This window comes from Saimiri boliviensis, chromosome 21 (assembly GCF_048565385.1).
Source record: "Saimiri boliviensis isolate mSaiBol1 chromosome 21, mSaiBol1.pri, whole genome shotgun sequence".
Lineage (NCBI taxonomy): Eukaryota > Metazoa > Chordata > Mammalia > Primates > Cebidae > Saimiri > Saimiri boliviensis.
In genome coordinates this window covers 15,739,063-15,760,277 of record NC_133469.1, presented here as the reverse complement: position 1 = coordinate 15,760,277, position 21,215 = coordinate 15,739,063, and positions in this window count along the sequence as shown.

Genomic DNA, 21,215 nt, shown 5'->3' with positions numbered 1-21,215 from the left:
GAGTTTGTACGCGGAAGCCCTAAACCCTAGTACCTCGGAATGTGACTGTATTTGAAGACGGCACCTTCAAAGGGGTAATTACGGTAGAGCGAGGTCATGAAAACGGACCCCAACCAATGTGCCTGGTATCCTTATTAGAAGAGGAGATTAGAACACAGACACGCACAGGAGGGAGACAGCCCTCTGCAGCCAAGAGAGGTCTCAGAAGCAAGCTGCCCTGCTGATCATTGAGAACTCTGAGAAGCGAATTTCTACTCTTTAAACCACCCAGTGTGTGGTACGCTGCTTTGGCAGCCCCAGCCCACTCATCCACCCCCTAGTCCTTTCCCTTCCTGGCCTCCTGGCCTGCTTCTCTCTTCTCTCTCCCCTGCCTCACTCTTTTTTTCTCCGTATCTGAAGATACCCCCTTTGCTCATTTATTCTCCAGATATTTACTGAGCCTGACGATGGACTTGTTCCTAGAGATAGAGAAATGAGTAAGAACTTCTATTCATCAGCAAATATTGACTGAGCACCTACTAAGTACCAGGCTCTCTTGCAGGCACTGGGTTATGATGACACACAAGGCAGGCAGGATGGGTGGGGTTGGGGGACTGACACGCACGTGTCCAGCGCATCTTGCACTGAAGTGCTGGGTGCAAACCCCATACGGAATAAGGCAGAAACCAACTCTCACAGAGTGGGGAAAGAAGAACCCAGGGAGCCAGTAAATAGAGCTGAGGTTTGTGCTAAGCTTTGACACATGAGAAGTTCTCTCTGTCCCTCTTGTTCTCCGTAAAAGTCTATCCCTAAGCAATGCTCGGTAACTATAGGTTGACCACGTGAGCAGAGGAATAGGATTCATGACACGGCTCTGATGAGTGAGCAACACCAGGGCTCTTCGTCTCGTGTCAAATCAGATAAAACGACACGGACACACCTGGAGTGGTTCTAAGGAGTAGAGAGTTTAATAGGCAAGAAAGGAGAAGACAGAAGGAAGAAGCTTCCCTATACAGAGATGTGGAGGGGGGGGCTCCAGAGCCAGGAGAAGACACCCCAAGTGCAGTGGAAACCAGCCAGGTATAGGAAGAGGCTGGAGGAGTCAGCGTCTGATTTGCACAGGGCTCAGGGGATTGGTTTAACCATGCATGCCATTCACGTAGCCCTCCGAAAAACCTGGCCCTCCCACCCTAGGCTTGTAATATGCAAATGAAGGGCACCATGATGTCCTACACACATGGGGGATACGTGGGGGCAGCCATGCTGCCAGGTACATGTGGGAACAAGGGCAAGAGGACAACAGTGGGAATCCCCATGTTGGGTGGACCCAGTTTCTGATGGCCAACGTTTGCATATCCAAGTTTGCCTCGCTCTGAGAGCAGGGACTTTCCTGCTAGACAAGAAATGTTTCTGGAGCTGCTTTAAAAGAATGGAAAACTTTCCAAGAATCCCTTTTCCTCTCTATCTGCCTAAAATAATTTCTTAATAACTCCTACCACATTAGGATTAGCACGTCTGGTTGGGGGCGGGGAGGGGAGACACAGGTAAGGGACGGGCAGGCGACTGCAGGAAGAAGAAAGAGACTTAACCCAGAGATGTGAGTCTTCCCCAAGCTGACATCTGTTCTGATCTGAAAGTTAATTGTGGTATTTGGATGTTTTCTTTTCCATCCTGCTTAATAATTACAACAGAGCCCAAAGTGTGAGATAACACTGAATCATTAAATGGGATTTAATTATTCTCCCAACTCTCAGGAATTAAGGGGCTTCGGAGCAAATGCATGCCTTCATGTAGCCAAACAGGTGTTTCCCTTCTAAGTCCTCCAATCCAGGCATCCCCAAACTACCGCCCACGGGCCGCATGCGGCCCCCTGAGGCCATTTATCCGGCCCCCCGCCGCACTTCAGGAAGGGTCACCTCTTTCATTGGTGGTCAGTGAGAGGAGCACAGTATGTGGCGGCCCTCCAACGGTCTGAGGGACGGTGAACTGGCCCCCTGTGTAAAAAGTTTGGGGACGCCTGCTCCAATCTCTCAAGGCAGAATGCAAAGGGCCAAGATGAAGGCACATGCAGCACAGCGGTCCAGGTATCCCGTTTGTGCAAACGGTCTTGGTGTTCCACCGGGTTTGGAGTATTCCCAGCAGTCAGGGCAGTAGATGTGCTCATTCAGCCATTCATTCACTCCACAGAAATTCATGGCACGCCTACTATGTGCCAGGCATTGCTCCTTCTAGGCCTTGGAGAGACAAGGTGGGCAGGGCAGACAAAATCGCCTCTCAAATGCCGATTACACTCTAGTCATGGAGACTAAACTAACCAACAAGCGGAATATCAGACAATGAGAAATGCTGAGCAGAGAATTCAAGAAGGCACTGTGCTGAGAGGGGCTGGTTAGATGCCACTTCAGACCACGTGGCCGGAGACAGGCTCCCTGGGGAGGTGACAGGTCAATAGAGGTGAATGAAAAGAGTCAGTGCTCCCAAAGCAGGCTCGGGGACAGCAAATGCTAAGACCGTAAGGTGGGAATGAGGGGCAGAAAGTAAGTGAAGGCGGGATGAGTGATGAGCGAGCAGGACGCCCTGCATAGGACTAGGCAGCAGAAGAGGCTTGCAGCGTGAGGGGCAGAAAGTAAGTGAAGGCGGGATGAGTGATGAGCGAGCAGGACGCCCTGCATAGGACTAGGCAGCAGAAGAGGCTTGCAGCTCAGATAAGGAATTGGGTTTCATTTTAAGGGAAAGGGGAAATGGCTGAAAAGTTTTAAGGGGTGGGTGGGGTCATACACCGATTTTTTACTTTAAAATATCACTCTGGCTGCAGTGTCAAGAGTGGAATAGGAGCTGGGAGAACAGAGAAGAGACCTCTGCAGTGGAGACAATGTTGGTGTCAACCCTGCTGCAAAAAAATCACACTTTATCTCCTCGTCATAGTCAAATCCCCAATCACCCCTCATTTTTTTATGGCACTCTGCAGCTTTGAAGGTGCTTTCGCCTTATGATGACATTTGATTTTGATTCTTATGATAAACCCGAGAGATGGATACCGTCATCCCCGACTCAAGGGCTCAGAGACTGAGTGACCTGCCCCAAGAAACGCAGCCAGTGGGTGGCAGAGCCAGAGACTGGAAGAATATCACTCCCTGATCAGAGAGACAGCTAAAAAAAAAAAAAAAAGGCTTTGGGAGAGAGGGTGATGTCTAAACCGGCACTGCTCAGTGGCAAATTTTGGGGGACCTTTGTGCCTATGCTTTTTAAAGAAGTCCCCAGTACAAGCTGGACACTGATTCTAACAAGGCGCTCCATGCTCAGGACATTTCTGGAGCCAAAGTGCAGGGGCAGAATGGACACACAGGCTTTGTAGTCAAAGATTCTGAAAGAGGATTCAAGGTCCGTCACCTCCCACCTGGACCCTCCGTCTCTTCAACAACAAGGTGAGTTAACCTGGCTCTGAGGATGTCTATAGGGCCTCAGGCACCTTCTTTGAATCTTCTCTGGGGGTGGACATCTTTATCCTTAAGATCAGTTTGAGTTTTTTGAAACACTCGAGAGCCGCCGGGAGTAGGGAAATACATGGGTGCAGAGGGAGGGGATGCGGTTATGAAATTCAAAACATCTGTACCATTTGCAACTCAAAGCCTGGCTGGCTAAGGCACTCCTCCCGAGGCCTCTTCTTTGCCGGGATCCCACTGCTCCTGCTCCAGCCATTCGGTCCTCGGACCAGGCAATACCCCCACCTAGTGGCTACCTTCTCCTCTCTCTCCAGGACTGGTGAAGAGTCAGGTTGGCCATGAGGCTCCTCATCATGCAAACCAACCACCTGGGGATCTTGCTAAAAAGCGGATGGAGATAGGGCCTGAGATTCTGCATTTCCAAGGAGCTCCCAGCGGATCCGGCTACTGTATATCCTCAGACCCCACTTTGAGAGGTGAGGAAAATGGGATTTTTGAGCTGTGCTGACCAGTTGCCAACTTGCAAGGGCTCATCCACGCTGCTTTTGTGTGATCAGGAGTTCCCGTGTGCCCGGCTTCCCCTTGTTACATATAGCAAACCCCAAGTTTCTCTTCAAAGAATCAGTATGACAGCATGTTCAGCTCTCTTATTCTTCACTTCTCTATCTTAAAGTTTAACGTCCGTGTAGTTTCAGTAAATAACCTTTTCCGTCAGTTCTCATCAGTAGTTCACATCCATTCCCCTGGTCCCCTGCCCCGTCCTAACTCATCCCAGTCACCTGCTCTGGTCACCTGCTTTGACCCCTGCTTACCTGCTCTGACCTGCCCATAACCATCCTGCCTGCCAAACTACCCACCCTGCCACTCCAACTCGTATACCTGCTCCCTTTAAAATAGCCAATCAGAATTAGACTAGACTGTGCTGTCCAACCCTAGCCAACAGGGGAATGACACAGCAGTAGGGGCAACCTCCATCAGGCATAAGTACCCCTTCCCCTCCTTGCCCAGGTGCGCGCTCACCATTCTTCCATCTGTGAGCCGCATCCTTCTATAGAAGTAAATTGCCTTGCTGAGGAAGTTTATATTCGACTGCTACCTCTTTTGCAGCATCGAAAATTCTACTTGTAACACCCTTGATCTAACCCAAAGAAATAAAGAGTTAGATTGGGTTAATACATGAGGAAAAGCTTTTGGTATTACCAAAAAAATTGCTCATAGGAACAGTATCTGCCCAAGGTACCAGACACAGGGCCAGGTGCTCAGGATACAAAGACAAGGTGCTCCAGGTGGTTGGTGGTTGTGGAGAGCCATGAAAGTTGATTCTCGCACACGCTTAAGAAAAGCGACTATTTCCAGAAAACCCAGTAGGAGGCAGTAGAGGGATGGCAGGGCAGAAAAAGCTCTGGACTCGGCATTCAAAGACCAAAATTCTCATCCTGCTTGTACCATTACTGGGTTATATGACCTCATATAAATGAATTATCCTCTCTGGGCCTCAATTGTTTAAAAAAAAAAAAATGGGTGGAGGGGTTGGGATGCTGGCTGAGATCATCTCCAAGGCATCTTCCAGCATAAGATTTCAAAATTCTCAAGAGGTTTGTGGACTTAGTGGTTAGGCACACAGACAGCTGGACTGCCTGGGTTTGCAGCTGGTTTCTATTAGTCACCAGCTCTGTGACCTTGGCCAAGTTACTTAACTTCTCTGTGCCTCAGTTTCCTTACCTGTTAAAAAGAAGAGGACCTATTCATAAGGCTTTTAGAAAGAATACCTGAATTGATGTATAAAATATATAAAATACTGCCTGGTCCTTCTAAGTACCCGTGAGTATCCACAACTGCTGTAATGTGAGGTGCTCCTGAGTCCTTGGCAGTCCTTTAAAAACCTCACTAAGCCGTGCCGACTGAGAGGAATTCTAAAATGGTGATGACTCGAAATTTTGAAATATTTTGAAAGTGAGGTAGTTTTAAAGCACCCAGCATACATACTTTCCTTGCCGGCTTTTTCTGGCAACAGAGCAGCTTTTCAGGAAAATCCCATCCATCCAGGTGTTCCATGCCTGCTTCAACAATACCCTAAACACACACACACACACACACACACACACACACACACACACACATTCAAGGAATACCCATGTGACCAAGGTTTGGCCAATCAGAGCTCTCCATCCCTCCATTCCCCCAGGTTCAATGATTGGTTCAGGAATGGGCACATGACCCATGCCGGGCCAATCAAAGGAATCTCCAGGGCTTTCACTAAAAACACTAGGAGTCAGGTGCAGTGGTTCAAGCCTGTAATCCCAGCACTTTGGGAGGCCGAGGCGGGTGGATCACGAGGTCAAGAGATCGAGACCATCCTGGTCAACATGGTGAAACCCCGTCTCTACTAAAAATACAAAACATTAGCTGGGCATGGTGGCACGTGCCTGTAATCCCAGCTACTCAGGAGGCTGAGGCAGGAGAATTGCCTGAACCCAGGAGGCAGAGGTTGCAGTGAGCCGAGATTGTGCCATTGCACTCTAGCCTGGGTAACAAGAGTGAAACTCCGTCTCAAAAAAAAAAAAAAAAAAAAAAAAAAACACTAAGAAAGAAAACCAGCCAGAAAATGGCAGGGTCAAATTCACACATAACAATGTTAACATGGAATGTAAACAGCCTAAACACTCCAATCAAACAACACAGACTGGCAAACTGGATAAAAAGTCAAAACCTGTCAGTGTGCTGTATTCAGGAAACCCATCTCACATACAAAGACACACATAGACTCAAAATAAAGGGATGGAAGATTTACCAAGCAAATAGAGAGTAAAAAAAAAGCAGAGGTTGCAATCCTAGTCTCTGATAAAATGGAATTCAAACCAACAAAGATCAAAAAAGACAAAGAAGGACATTACATAATGGTAAAAGGATCCATCCAACAAGAAGAGCTAACTATCATATATATATATATATATATATATATATATATATATATATATATGCACCCAACACAGGAGCACCCAGATACATAAGCAAGTTCTTAATGACCTTAAATGAGATTTAGACTCCCACACAATAATAGTGGGAGACTTCAGCACTCCACTGTCAAGATTAGACAGATCAACAAGACAGAAAATTAACAAGGATATCCAGGACTTGAATGCAGAGCTGGACCAAGCAGATATAATGGACATATACAGAAAACTCCACCCCAAATCCACAGAATATACATTTTTCTCAGCACCACATTGCCCTTACTCTAAAATTGACCACATCATTGGAAGCGAATAACTCCTCAGCAAATGCAAAAGAACGGAAATCATAACAGTCTATCGGACCACAGCACAATCAGACTAGAACTCAAGATTAAGAAACACACTCAAACTCACACAACTACTTGGAAAGTGAACAACTTGCTTCTGAGTGTCAACTGGATAAACAATGAAATTAAGGCAGAAATAAAGATGTTCTTCGAAACCAATCAGAATGAAGACACAACTTGCCAGAATCTCTGGGACACCTTTAAAGCAGTGTCAAGAGGGAAATTTATAGCAATAAATGCCCATATGAAAAACAAGGAAAGATCTAAAATTGACACCCTATCATCAAAATTGAAAGAACTAGAGGGGGAAGATTAAAAAAAAACTCAAAAGCTAGCAGAAGAAAAGAAATAACTAAGGTCAGAGCCGAACTGAAGGAGACAGAGACACAAAGAAACCCTTCAAAAAATCAATAAATCCAGGAGTCCGTTTTTTTAAAAGATCAACAAAATAGATCACTAGCCAGATTAATAAAAATGAAAAGGGAGAAGAATCAAATAGATTCAATAAAAATTGATAAAGGAGATATCATCACTGATCCCACAGAAATACAAACTACCATCAGAAATTACTACAAAGGCTGGGCACGGTGGCTCAAGCCTGTAATCCCAGCACTTTGGGAGGCCAAGGCGGGTGGATCACGAGGTCAAGAGATCGAGACCATCCTGGTCAACGTGGTGAAACCCCGTCTCTACTAAAAATACAAAAAATTAGCTGGGAATGGTGGCACGTGCCTGTAGTCCCAGCTACTCAGGAGGCTGAGGCAGGAGAATTGCTTGAACCCAGGAGGCGGAGGTTGCGGTGAGCCGAGATCGTGCCATTGCACTCCAGCCTGGGTAACAAGAGCAAAACTCCGTCTCAAAAAAAAAAAAAAAAAAAAAAAAAAAAGAAATTACTACAAACTGCTCTATTCACATAAACCAGTAAATCAGGAAGAAATGGATAAATTTTTAGACACTTGTACTCTACCAAGACTAAACCAGGAGGAAGTTGAAACCCTGAATAAACCAATAACAAGGGCTGAAGTAGAGGCAGCAATCAATAGCCTACCAACCAAAAAAAGTCCAGGTCCAGACAGGTTCACAGTCGAATTTTACCAGACGTACAAAGAGGAGCTGGTTCCATTCCTTCTGAAACTGTATCAAATGATACAAAAGGAGGAAATCCTCCCTAACTCGTTTTATGAAACCAACATCATTCTGATACCAAAACCAGGCAGACACTCAACTAAAAAAGAAAACTTCAGGCCAATGTCCATGATGAACATCGACGCAAAAATCTTCCATAAAATCCTGGCAAACAGATTGCAACAGCACATCAAGAAGCTTATCCATCACAATCAAGTAGGCTTCATCCCTGGGATGCAAGACTGGTTTGATATATGCAAATCTATAAATGTAGTCCATCACATAAATGGAACAAAAGACAAAAACCACAAGATTATCTCAATAGATGCAGAGAAGGCCTTCGATAAAATTCAACAGCCCTTCACGCTAAAAAACTCTCAATAAACTAGGTATTGATGAAACGTATCAGAAAATGATAAAAGCTATATATGATAAACCTACAGCCAATATCATACTGAACAGGCAAAAGCTGGAAGAATTCCCTTTGAAATCAGGCACTAGACAAGGATGCCCTCTCTCACCACTCCTATTCAATATAGTATTGGAAGTTCTAGCCAGAGCAATCAGGCAAGAAAAAGAAATACAGGTATTCAATTAGGAAAGGAGGAAGTCAAACTGTCTCTATTTGCAGATGACAGGATTGTATATCTAGAAGACCCCATTGTCTCAGTCCAAAATCTTCTCAAACTGATAAGCAACTTCAGCAAAGTCTCAGGATACAAAACCAATGTGCAGAAATCACAAGCATTCCTATTTACCAATAACAGACAAACACAGAGTCAAATCAAGAGTGAACTCCCATTCACAATTGCCACAAAGAGAATAAAATACGTAGTAGTACAACTAACAAAGGATGTAAAGGACCTTTGCAAGGAGAACCACAAATCACAGCTCAACGAAATAAGAGAGGACACAAACAGATGGAGAAACATTCCATGCTCATGGTTAGGAAGAATCAATATCATGAAAATGACCATACTGTCCAAAGTAATCTATAGGTTCAATGCTATCCCCATCAAGTTACCAATGACCTTCTTCACAGAACTGGAAAAAACTACCTTAAACTTCATATTGAATCACAAAAGATCCTGCATAGCCAAGACAATCCTAAGCAAAATGAACACAGCCAGAGGCATCACACTGCCGCACTTCAAACTATACTACAAGGCTACAGTAATCAAAACAGCATGGTACTGGTACCAAAACAGAGACATAGACCAATGGAACAGAACAGAGACCCCAGAAGAAACATCACACATCTACAGCCATCTGATGTTTGACAAACCCAGCAAAAACAAGCAATGGGGAAAGAACTTCATGTTTAATCAGTGGTGTTGGGAAAACTGGCTAGCAATGTGCAGAAAGCAGAAACTGGACCCCTACCTGTCACCTCACACTAAAATTAACTCCAGATGGATCAAAGATTTAAACATAAAACCAAACACCATAAAAACACTAAAAGAAAATGTAGGCAAAACCATCCAGGATATAGGCATAGGCAAGGACTTCATGACGAAAACACCAAAAGCAATGGCAATAAAAGCCAAGATAGACAAATGGGATCTAATTAAATTTAAGAGTTTCTGCACAGCAAAAGGAACAATCATTAGAGCAAATTGGCAACCAATGGAATGCGAAAAAATTTTTGCAATCTACCCATCTGACAAAGGGCTAATATCCAGAATCTACAAAGAACTAAAACAGGTTTACAGGGGAAAAAAAAAACATTCAAAAGTGGGCAAAGGATATGAACAGACATTTTTCAAAAGAAGACATATGAGGCCAACAAACACATGAAAATATGCTCATCATCACTGGTCATTAGAGAAATGCAAATCAAAACCACACTGAGATATCATCTCACGCCAGTTAGAATGACGATCATTAAAAAATCTGGAGACAGCAGATGCTGGAGAAGATGTGGAGAAATAGGAACACTGTTAGACAGTTGGTGGGAGTGTAAGTTAGTTCAACCATTGTGAAAGACAGTGTGATTTGAAGAAATCAAATCCTTGATTTCTCAAGGATCTAGAAATAGAAATTCCATTTGGCCCAGCAATCCCATTTCTGGGTATATACCCAAAGAACTATAAATCGTTCTACTATAAAGACACATGCACACATATGTTCATTGCAGCCCTGTGTACAATAGCAAAGACCTGGAACCAACTCAAGTGCCCATCAATGATAGACTGGACAAAGAAAATGTGGTACATATACACCACGGAATACTACACAACCATAAAAAACGATTAGTTCATGTCCTTTGCATGGACTTGATGAATCTGGAAACCATCATTGTCAGCAAACTGACACAAGAACAGAAAGCCAAACACTGTATGTTCTCACTCATAGGTAGGTGTTGAACAATGAGAACACATGGACCCAGGGAGAGGAACATCATACACTGGGGGCAGTTGGTGGGGTAGGGGAGAGATAGTGGGGGCTAAGGAGGGAGGGGAGGGTGGGGAGGGATAACATGGGGAGAAATACCAGACATAGTATGCACCTAAAGTAAAACAAATTTAAAAAAAAAAAAAAGAAGAAGAAATTTAACCCAAGAAAATAATTAAAGATATGAACACAGTACCTACATAGGAATAGTCAATTACAGTAGAGAAGTATTGGAAGCAACCCAGTTGCCAAACAAGGTAATGGCTAAGTGAAGTTAAGTACCTTCACATAATGAAATACATGCAGGTATTAGAAGTCATGTTTTCAAAAAGCACTTCAATGGCATGAAGAATTTCTCCTAACATAATGTTGAGTAAGAATGCAAGCCAAAAAACTATGTCATGATATCCATAGGTAAAAATGGGTACTTTTGGAATACATAAGCATGGGCATAGAAAAGAAGGTAGAAAGAAATGCATCAAAATGCTAACAGTCATCAGGCCTGGGGAAAGCAGAGCAGAAATACCACCAAAAAAAAAAAAAAAAAAAATCCCATCATGGCCAGTATCCAACAGGAAAGCAAAGAAATAGAGCCTCCTATGCAGAATGGAGAGGAAGACCACCCTTGGAGAAGGAAAAAGCTACCTGCCTACAGGAAAGAATAAACAGAAACAAGCTTGCTGACTTGCCCCTAATATTTTTTAAAAATTTTTTTTAAGTTCTGGGATACATAAGAATGTGCAGGTCTGCTACATAGGTATACTTGTGCCATGGTGGTTTGCTTCACCTATCAACCCATCTAGATTTTAAGCCCCACATGCATTAGGTATTGTCCTGATGCTCTCCCTCCCCTTTCCCTCCATCTCCCCAACAGGCCCTGGTGTGTGATGTTCCCCTCCCTGTGTTCCTGGGTTCTCCTTATTCAACTCCCATTTATGAGTGGAACATGCAGTGTTTCGTTTTCTGCTCCTGTGTTAGTTTGCTGAGAATGGTGGCTTCCAGCTTCATCCAGTCCCTGCAAAGGACATGAACTCATCCTTTTTTATCATCCCCTAATTTTCAATGGGCCATACCCAATAGGGAGGTCAGTGATGGGATGGATAGAGGGGGAGATGATATGGTAACGTTCACGGAGGAGATGAGAGATATCAGGAGAGAACAGAGAGCCACAGCTGAGGAATTGTCTGTGTATCCTTATGGGAAGCTCTCTAATCCCCATGACCATCATGATGAATTTGGACTATGCCAGGACTCCTGGCATTTCCCATGAGGTAAATATTGTGATTCCCATTGTTTTCTTTTTCCTTGCATTTTCTTAATATGTCTTTACTCATTTGCTGTGAATCTTATGTTATTTCCATGTGTCGGGTAAGTCTTGTGCTTCTAGCTTCTGACTTGATGTTTGCAGATGATCAATAAACATCAATAAATAAAGACTTTGTACCCAGTCTAAGTTTCTGTCATCAATAGAGTTTTGCTCATTTGCATGTAAAAAATGTAAAGTTAAAAGAGCAATTAAAAAGTAATCTATACATTTCTTATTGTCTAATTTTTAAGAATGTATACTTGGAACTCCATGTTTGGATCTCCTTCCATGAACACTCCCTTCATGGAAGCCATCTTTCTCTCTCCTGGATTTCCCCTCTGGAGTCCCCGTCCACACTCTCTCGTGGAAACCTGTCTTCCCCTCCTAAACTCCATCTCTCTCTATTCCCTTCCACTCAGTGTGGAGGCTGCTTTCCTCTCCTGGATTCCATCTTTCTGGATTCTCTCACTCAGCATGAGAGTTAGCTGCTTCTTTCTCTCTCCTCCTCCTGTTTCTCTCTCTGTCTCTAAATAAATCACTTTCTACAAACACTTTTGAATTCAACATTTACTGTGCACTGCACCGTGGTCCCCTCTCTCATTCTTGAGAGGGCAGGAGACCAAGAACCTGGAGAAACATCCTCTCAGGGGAGCTGAGGGCACCCTGAACCTCAATATTACATTTTGGGAAGCCAGCCAGGAGAGGGGTACACCAGAAGAGCGGTACAACCAGAAAAAGGGCATAACCAGAGAAGAAGACTTGAAAATCATTTGTAAAACCAGCCCCATTCTCTCCTGTGTCTTGAAGAATACCTGAAGTGGCCACAGCCAGGCAGGGTTGCAGAAACACCTGAGCAGCAGCAACTCTGAGGCACGACCCAGCCCCTCTTAAGCAGCACAAAAAGCACAGTGTTTTTTTTTTTTTTTTTTTTTTTTCTTACCTTCAAGCTCTCTCTCTGCTTTCGTCTCCTTCTCTGTCCTTCGGATATTTTCTCTGGGACCAAAACCCGAGGGAGCCTGCGGGGCCGAGCGGGTGAGCACTGCTCCCAGGCCTTTTGCTCCTTGTCAGCCAGGAACAGCCCAGCCCCAGGGGTAGAACCCACGGCAGCCTGGCACATGGCTCTGGCAGGCCTCTCTGGCACTCCCCAGTCCCAGGTAGCAGAGTAAAAAGGCTCCCCAGGGCATTTGCCTGCGAGCCATGGTTCTCTGTGTGGGCAGTAGCTCAGGAAGTGGTCCAGGCATGCAAGTGGTTCTGGCAGGGTCAACATGGCGACCAAACGCCATGGGGGCAGGGGAACTCACAGCCGTCCCAGCAACAGCTGTGAACATGGATTTTAAACTGATGAGGCAAGCGCTTTTTTTCCTCAGCTGGTGCAGCTCTGCGGGAAAGGAAGCAGGTGAAGAGGGTGATGGCCATCTGCCCCTCCCAGCTTTTAAGCAGGGTGCAGCAGTCTCGTTTAAAACATGGCTTAAGTAAGCTTTGCCCCTTCCTTTAATGTAAGTGGCCTGTTCACACCGTTGGTTAAGGTGTAGCACCTGTAACTGCAAGGTTGCTGGTTCAAATCCCTGATGGAATCAGTCTTGAATTGGTAAAACCTTTTGGGGGAAATTCAGAAGCTGAAGGCTATGGGACTTTGTGCTTCATGTATAATTTGTCTTGCTTAGGGTTGGCTCTCTCTCTGGTAGAACTTTTCCATCTTGAAGATCATAGTTAAACCAGTTCCAGGGCCAAATAGTCAATGGCAGCTCCCACAACCTTAAGAGCATTTTCCAACAATGGAAAAATGGGTTAGGGGAGAGGAGGCCTGGGTCCTGAGAGTATTATTCCAGCCTCAGACATGCCCAGCCTGCCTTCTTTGAGCTGTGTGCTCTAATGGCCCCTCCCTAGAAATTTACCCTTCTGGGGAAGTTTTATAATTTGGCTTGTGTAAATTGGATTTTTGCTGGGAAATATTGGTACCCATCTCCTGAGCCCCTGGGAGTCACTGGAGGTTATGCAGGCAGTGAGTGGTCCTACCTTCCACTCATGAAGCTGGTAGGTCATGATTGGACTCTGGTACATGGGAGCCCCTCTGATAAGATGGATCACACATCTTGGGCACACAAAATTTCAGGGTACTGACTGAAAGATGTTTCATTTCAATACCCATTTTACCTGGGGGACACCTCAGGTCAAAGCTGCTGTAATTTCTTCAACCAGGGGTGCAGGCATCCCTTGTGTTTGATTTCAGATGGGTTCTTCTATTCCCAAGCTCAAGTCTCCACTGAAAAATTGGGAACAATTTAGCACACAGTCTTTAAAGAAGAGGAACCCTGGATGTCCTTGGCTCATGAGCTCTATTGTGGACCTCTAGATCAACCTGCACCCCTGAAAGTCTCCCCTCTGGAGGAAATCTCAAGTGCAGGGCCCCTTCTATGCCCCATTTCAGCAGGAAGTAGTTAAAGAGGATCGACGACCGTGTTCCAGCAGAAGTTGGGCTTTCCTGTTCAGAGAGAGGGAGGGAGGGAATGAGGGAAGGTGTTCTCTTTCTGGGTCCACAAGGGGGCGTAGTTTTAAGGGCAAGAATTTCCCAGCGCCATGCCCCCCTCCCATCTCTCTCCATCTGGGAGATTTAACAGTTTATGTTTGAATTTCCCAGGCATGGGAAGAAACTGAGAGTCAATCACTCCAGCAGAAGTTCTAAGAAACTCCTTTCACTGTCCAGGGATCTTGGAGAAGGTGAAGGTTCCTCCCAGGTTAAAAGCCCTTCCCCCACACCTCTTCGGACTCCATGTTTGGGTCCCCTTCCACGAACACTCTCGTGGAAGCCGTGGAAGCCGTCTTTCTCTCTCCTGGATTTCCCCTCTGGAGTCCCCGTCCACACTCTCTCGTGGAAGCCTGCCTTCCCCTCCTAAACTCCATCTCTCTCTATTCCCTTCCACTCAGTGTGGAGGCTGCTTTCCTCTCCTGGATTCCATCTTTCTGGATCCTCTCACTCAGCGTGACAGTTAGCTGTTTCTCTCTCCTCCTGTTTCTCTCTCTGTCACTAAATAAATCATTTGCTACAAACGAACAAAAAAAAAGTATACTTATATGTAACATATAAACCAAAAAAAAATCTGAGATTAAATACATCAGGGTGTTCGTTAGGACACATTTCTGTGTAGTAAGATGATATGTGACGTTCTTTCCTTTTATTATCTGAAGTTTGAGAAGAAAGAAAATAATTTTTCAATGAGTCTACAAACGTAGCACAGATATGTAATAACTATTGGCTCCACAAACTTAAAAAGTAAACCTTGAGTATCTTCCAGTCTTAACTGGAATAATAAAAATATTATTTTATATATGCTTTATAAAAATAATTATTAAAAATAACCTAAAATATTAAATATTTTAAATATTGGTCAAATATTTTTATTATTTAAATAATTAAAATATTCCAGTTATATAATATAAAAGGTTATATTTTATATATCTCTTCTAAAAATACAAAAACTAGCCAAGCATGGTAGTGTGCTCCTGTAATCCCAGTTACTCAGGAAGCTGAGACTGAGGCAGGAGAATCACCTGAACCTGGCAGGTGGAGGTTGCAGTGAGCTGAGATCATGCCACTGCACTGCAGCCTGAGCAACAGAGGGAGACTCCAAGTCAGAAAAAAAAAAAAAAAAAAAAAAAAAAAAAAAAAAAAAAGGGCCTTCAGATAAAAGTTGAGATCCTACAGGAACAATTAGGCTGAGATGAGATTTCCTTAAAATCACATAATATAAGCCTTCCAATCTCTCTGAATAGAACACTGTAAAAAAAAAATTGTTAGCCATTTACTCTACAAACACAGAGCACATTTGTGTCCAACATTATGGTTGATTTTAAAGATACAGAGATAACTGAGTCAGAGACCCTGACCACAAAGACTGCAATGGGGGTTGCGGGTAATGCACTAATAATTACAGTAGGATACAAATGGCACAATAGAAACACACTGAAGGCGAGACTAACCTCCCAATGAGTGATGGGAAAGTTTCTTGGTGGGAAGTGGGGAAAGATATTTGAATGGGTCCTGAAAGATGCATAGAGGTTAGCCAGATAGACAAAGAGAAGGCAGGAGATTTCAGCTAGAAGACATTGCATGTGTGTGTGAGGTAGAATCGCCCCCCAGCACCACCAAAGACGTTCATATCTTAATCCCCAGAAGCTGTGACTTTGTCACTTTAAGTATCGAACTTCTCAGATGTGACTAAGGTTAAGGCAATTAGCTTGGATTATCCACGTGGGCCCAGTCTAATCACATGGGTCCTTAAAATCAGAGACTCTCCTGGCTGTGGTCAGAGGGAGATGTGGCGATATGAGAATGCCAGCAGGACGGGATATGGCTGGCCTTGAAGATGGAGGGAGGGCTGAGACATGCGACAGCCCCCTGGAGCTGGTGGTGGTAAGGAAACAGATTCTTCCCTGGAGCCTCCAAGAAGGAAAGCAGCCCCACCAACCCTTTGATTTTCAGCTCAGTGAGACATGCTTCAGACTTCTAACTTACAGACAGGTAACATCGTCTGTGTTGTGTCAAGCCACTAGCTGGGCTATTTGTTATAGCAGCAACATACACTAATACATCTGCCAAGGCATGGAGATGCAGATGGAAATCAGATTCCTTGGCCCTCTTGGCCCTTATCTCTGGCTTTTTCTGTGGACCAGGTTCAGCAGCACCTCCTCCAAGAAGCCTTCCAAAACTTGCCCAGAATAAGCAAACTCTTATCTCCCATGTGCCCTCACTGTACCTCCGCACATCTCTCCTACTGAATGGCTCACCTATGAAACACAGAGGACAATAGGGGTGTGCATCAGAGACTGGTCATATGCTCATCAAACTTACTTCTTCCTCAGCTCACAGCCCCTTGGTGTCTTGGTGGGACTCTGCCTCATTCTCACCCATGGAATCTGAGTAGAAGCGAGGGGTCACTTCCAGGACAGGGTGGTCAAGGGCAAAGGAGGCTCCACCAGACTTGTTCTTCCCCCTCCTCCTCAGATGCTATGTGTAAGCTCCAGATGGAAGCAACCAGAGCCCCGAGTCTGCACTGGGAAGAGACCTAACTAACAGAGCCTCCACAGAGGTCTGCACATAAACAAGAAATTGGCGTTTATTGTCTTATTTCCTGAGATCTGGACAGGTTTATAGCAAGAGAAAGCTAGGTAACTTGGGCAGGGCGCGGTGGCTCCCACCTGTAATCTCTGCACTTTGTGAGGCTTAGGCAGGTAGATCACCTGAGGTCAGGAGTCCAAGACCAGTCTGGCCAACATGGTGAAACCCCATCTCTACTAAAAATACAAAAAAATCAGTCAGGCATGGTGGCGCATGCCTGTAATCCCAGCTTCTCGGAAGGCTGAAGCAGGAGAATGGCTTGAACCCAGGAAGCAGAAGTTGCAGTGAGCCAAGATCGTGCCACTGCACTCCAGCCTGGGCAACAAAAGCGAAACTCCATCTCAAAACAGAGACTGTTTTGAGCTGTTTTTAGCTGTTTCCGAGCTAACGCTCTCTAACCTCCGATGCCTGTGGGTTCCCTGCTCCCTTGTGGCTGCTTTGCTCTGCCTGCCACCAGCCAGTATGTGAGATTTTGCCCTTCTTCAGTTTACATGCACTTACAGATACATAAAATGCTGTTCACAGAAACACGTTGTGAAGACTGGCAGGGGATCAGAGGGGTTCCCCCTACGGCAAGGCAGACAACCACAGGGAAGACATTCAGACATGTGGAACACCCACAGGCAGCAGAATCATGCCAAACAACCACAGGGAATACATTCAGACATTGAGGAACACCCACAGGCAGCAGAATCACCCCAGACAACCACAGGGAATACATCCAGACATGTGGAACACCCACAGGCAGCAGAATCACCACAGACAACCACAGGGAATACATTCAGAGATTGAGGAACACCCACAGGCAGCAGAATCACCCCCAGACAACCACAGGGAATACACTCAGACACTGTGGAACACCCACAGGCAGCAGAATCACCCCAGACAACCACAGGGAATACATTCAGACACTGTGGAACACCCGCAGCAGAATCACCCCAGACAACCACAGGGAATATATTCAGACACTGTGGAACACCCGCAGCAGAATCACCCCAGACAACCACAGGGAATACATTCAGAGATTGAGGAACACCCACAGGCAGCAGAATCACCCCAGACAACCACAGGGAATACATTCAGACACTGTGGAACACGCACAGGCAGCAGAATCACCACAGACAACCACAGGGAATACATTCAGAGATTGAGGAACACCCACAGGCAGCAGAATCACCCCAGACAACCACAGGGAATACATTCAGACACTGTGGAACACCCGCAGCAGAATCACCCCAGACAACCACAGGGAATACATTCAGACACTGTGGAACACCCACAGGCAGCAGAATCACCCCAGACAACCACAGGGAATACATTCAGACACTGTGGAACACCCACAGGCAGCAGAATCACCCCAGACAACCACAGGGAATACATTCAGACACTGTGGAACACCCGCAGCAGAATCACCCCAGACAACCACAGGGAATATATTCAGACACTGTGGAACACCCACAGGCAGCAGAATCACCCCAGACAACCACAGGGAATACATTCAGAGATTGAGGAACACCCACAGGCAGCAGAATCACCCCAGACAACCACAGGGAATACATTCAGACACTGTGGAACACGCACAGGCAGCAGAATCACCACAGACAACCACAGGGAATACATTCAGAGATTGAGGAACACCCACAGGCAGCAGAATCACCCCAGACAACCACAGGGAATACATTCAGACACTGTGGAACACCCACAGGCAGCAGAATCACCCCAGACAACCACAGGGAATACATTCAGACACTGTGGAACACCCACAGGCAGCAGAATCACCCCAGACAACCACAGGGCCCCCTCTCCAGGAAAATCCCCTGGCTCTTGTCCTCACCCGGTTCCAACTTTCTTCCATGTTTCTGGTTCCTCTCTCTCCATCCTCCATTCTGTCTCATCTCCTATTCAACAGAAAATCAGTATTTTCCTGCCGAACAGGTGTTCAGACAGAATGGAGGATGGAGAGAGAGGAACTGCTCTGAAATCCTGCCCCTGCAAGATGTCAGAGCCACCTTAAGCAGACCAGACTCCTGAACCTACCAAATGACACGTACCTGTGGGACGCGGTGCACACCTGGCATCTGTCTCAGAGACTGGTGAGGCAAAGCCATGTGCTTCTCAACTGACTGCCCATTCTAATCCCCTGGGGAGCTTTCAAACTGCAGATGTCCCTGAAATTCTGATTGAATTGGTGAGAGGCAGGGCCTGTCTCATCAGATGACTATAATGTGAAGCCCAGCACGAGAGCCCTGGCAGAAGCTCCACTTTGGAATGTGGGGGCTTGACCCTGTGCTGTCAGTACTGAAGCTCCAGCCCTACCAAGGCACTTTCCCAAATGAAGACCCTCCCTCCCTTAGGGAAGCCCCCATGCCAGCTGCCAAGACTTCTTCGTTTACCTCATTACATCTGATGCCCTGTCTTTCTACCGTCCTGGGCTGTGCGCTGTCTGCTCCTGGCTGAGGGCTGGGTCGTATCCTTCTGGATGAAGCAGGTGCTCAGCGAAAGGAATGGAAATGGAATGGAACTCAGTGGGAAAGGAATGGAACTGCAGGAATAGAAGCCCAGCCCAGAGGATGGAACGAAGGCATCACCGGGCCTGCTTTCAGAGACCCATTTCCTGTTGCAGAAAGGGTCTGGGTCATAACTCAGTTAGACCAGCATTCTGCACCCACAGCTGAGACGGGAATAATAATCCCCTAACTTTACCGCCAGCCTGCTTCTCCTAGACCAACGTTTCTCAACAGCCGTTCTACTGATATTTTAGGTCACCTAATTCTTCATCAGCCTGGGAGAGCTGTCCTGTACATTGCAGGATGTTTGTAGCATCCCTGGCCCCTACTCACGATAGAAAACAATTGAAACAACTAAAAATACCTTCAGACGTTGCCGAACACCCCATAGGCAGCAGGATCACCCCAACTGAGAACCACTCTCCTGGAGGTTTGAGGCTTCTCAACTATGGCCCCCACCCCAGCCAAGTCCAGGCTCCCAAGAGCCCCTCACGGCAGTTGCAAGAATAGAATGAGCTTTATAGGGTAACGTACTTAGCACAGCACTAAGTACTGTGAAAGACTTAATACATGTCAGTTACTAGTAGTACAAACTCTGGGAGACAGACTACCCACATGCATGGGGAAGGAAACTGAGGTTCTGAGTCACAAAGTGACATGCCCAGGGTCACACAGCTGGTGCCCAAATTTAGACCTGTCTGACTTCAAAACTTTTGTCCTGTTCATCTGAGACACTGCCTCTCTTCATCAGGCAATGGAAAGAGGGCATCTGCTCCCACACCTGTGAGCTGAGCCCATCATGCAATCCTCAGCAAGGTCTGCAGACATGATGGCCCCACCAAGGGCTGAAATCTGTAAATCCAGCAAGGCCCCAGCCCTGAGGTCAGAGTGGGAGGGATGACGAAGGACTCCCATGACAAGCAGGAGAACCAGGGCTCTTGCCCTCTCTGGATCTCTCTGTCTCTGCCTTTCCACACCTGGGGTATGTACCTCCCCTTCAGTCGTGAGCCCCAAAGGGCAAGGACTGTCTGTTGGTTTCTCATAGCCAGGTGGAAGTGCACACTGAGACAGAAGCAAGAAGCCTATCATTAAGACACAAAATCAGAGTAGCTGTAATAGCAGAAATGAAGTGAGGATGCAGTTTTGTTATTATTAACTCATGCTACATCAATCTCTCTAATCTGAGGGAAAGATTGACCCAGAAGTCTAGGGCAGGCCTGAACCTTCAGGTCAAGGAGCTGCAGCTGTGGGAGCTGGGAGCAGGTGGAGGGCAGGAAGCAGAGCAGATCCTGGCCCCCAAAAGTCCTGTTACTGCCCAGGGCCAGGCTCCCAGGTCTCTGATGTCTCCGAGTTCAGGCAGAGTCAGTGGCTGTAGCCACCACCTGGACACCCCCTGTAATGCCCCTGAGAACTGTGGTGAAAGGTGACTCCTTTTTCCTTCCTTTTAGCCCCAGGAGGCTAATAATAAAACACTCTCTGTTTCTGAGTCTATAGGAGAAAATGCCTTCTAAATCCATTAAGTTGCTAATGCGTGCATTTGCAGACCAGAAAGAAAGGTGCAGGATTGATGGATGTACTTGTCATATTTATGGTTTGTAGCCATGTGATTAATGGGCTTTGCGGTTTATAATGCAATGCTCATTTCACTCTCCTCTTTAAGCTCTGGGTGATTTATAGAACATTTATAGGGCATTGCTGTTGCATTTCAATGGAATGACAGTGATAATATTTTATCACCCTGGATTATCAATTAGTCTCCTTTGAGAAAAGGATGTCCCAGACTTGGGATGGGAACAGGGTGACGAGAGGGGATGCTTCTTGGGAAGACTGTGCATGGTTACCTGGAGTCACGGCCTTTCTCTCTGAGAGCTGCCTCCTCATCCCTCTCTAGGATGAGTGGGCTGCAGGGGTTCAAAGATAGGACAGGAGCTGGGACCCTTCTACACTGTGCAGCAGCTCCTCATGGATCTCTCTACCTACCCTGAGCCAGATTCCACACGTACCCTCCAGAGAAATCCCCTTCTCACAACACACCCTTTCCTGA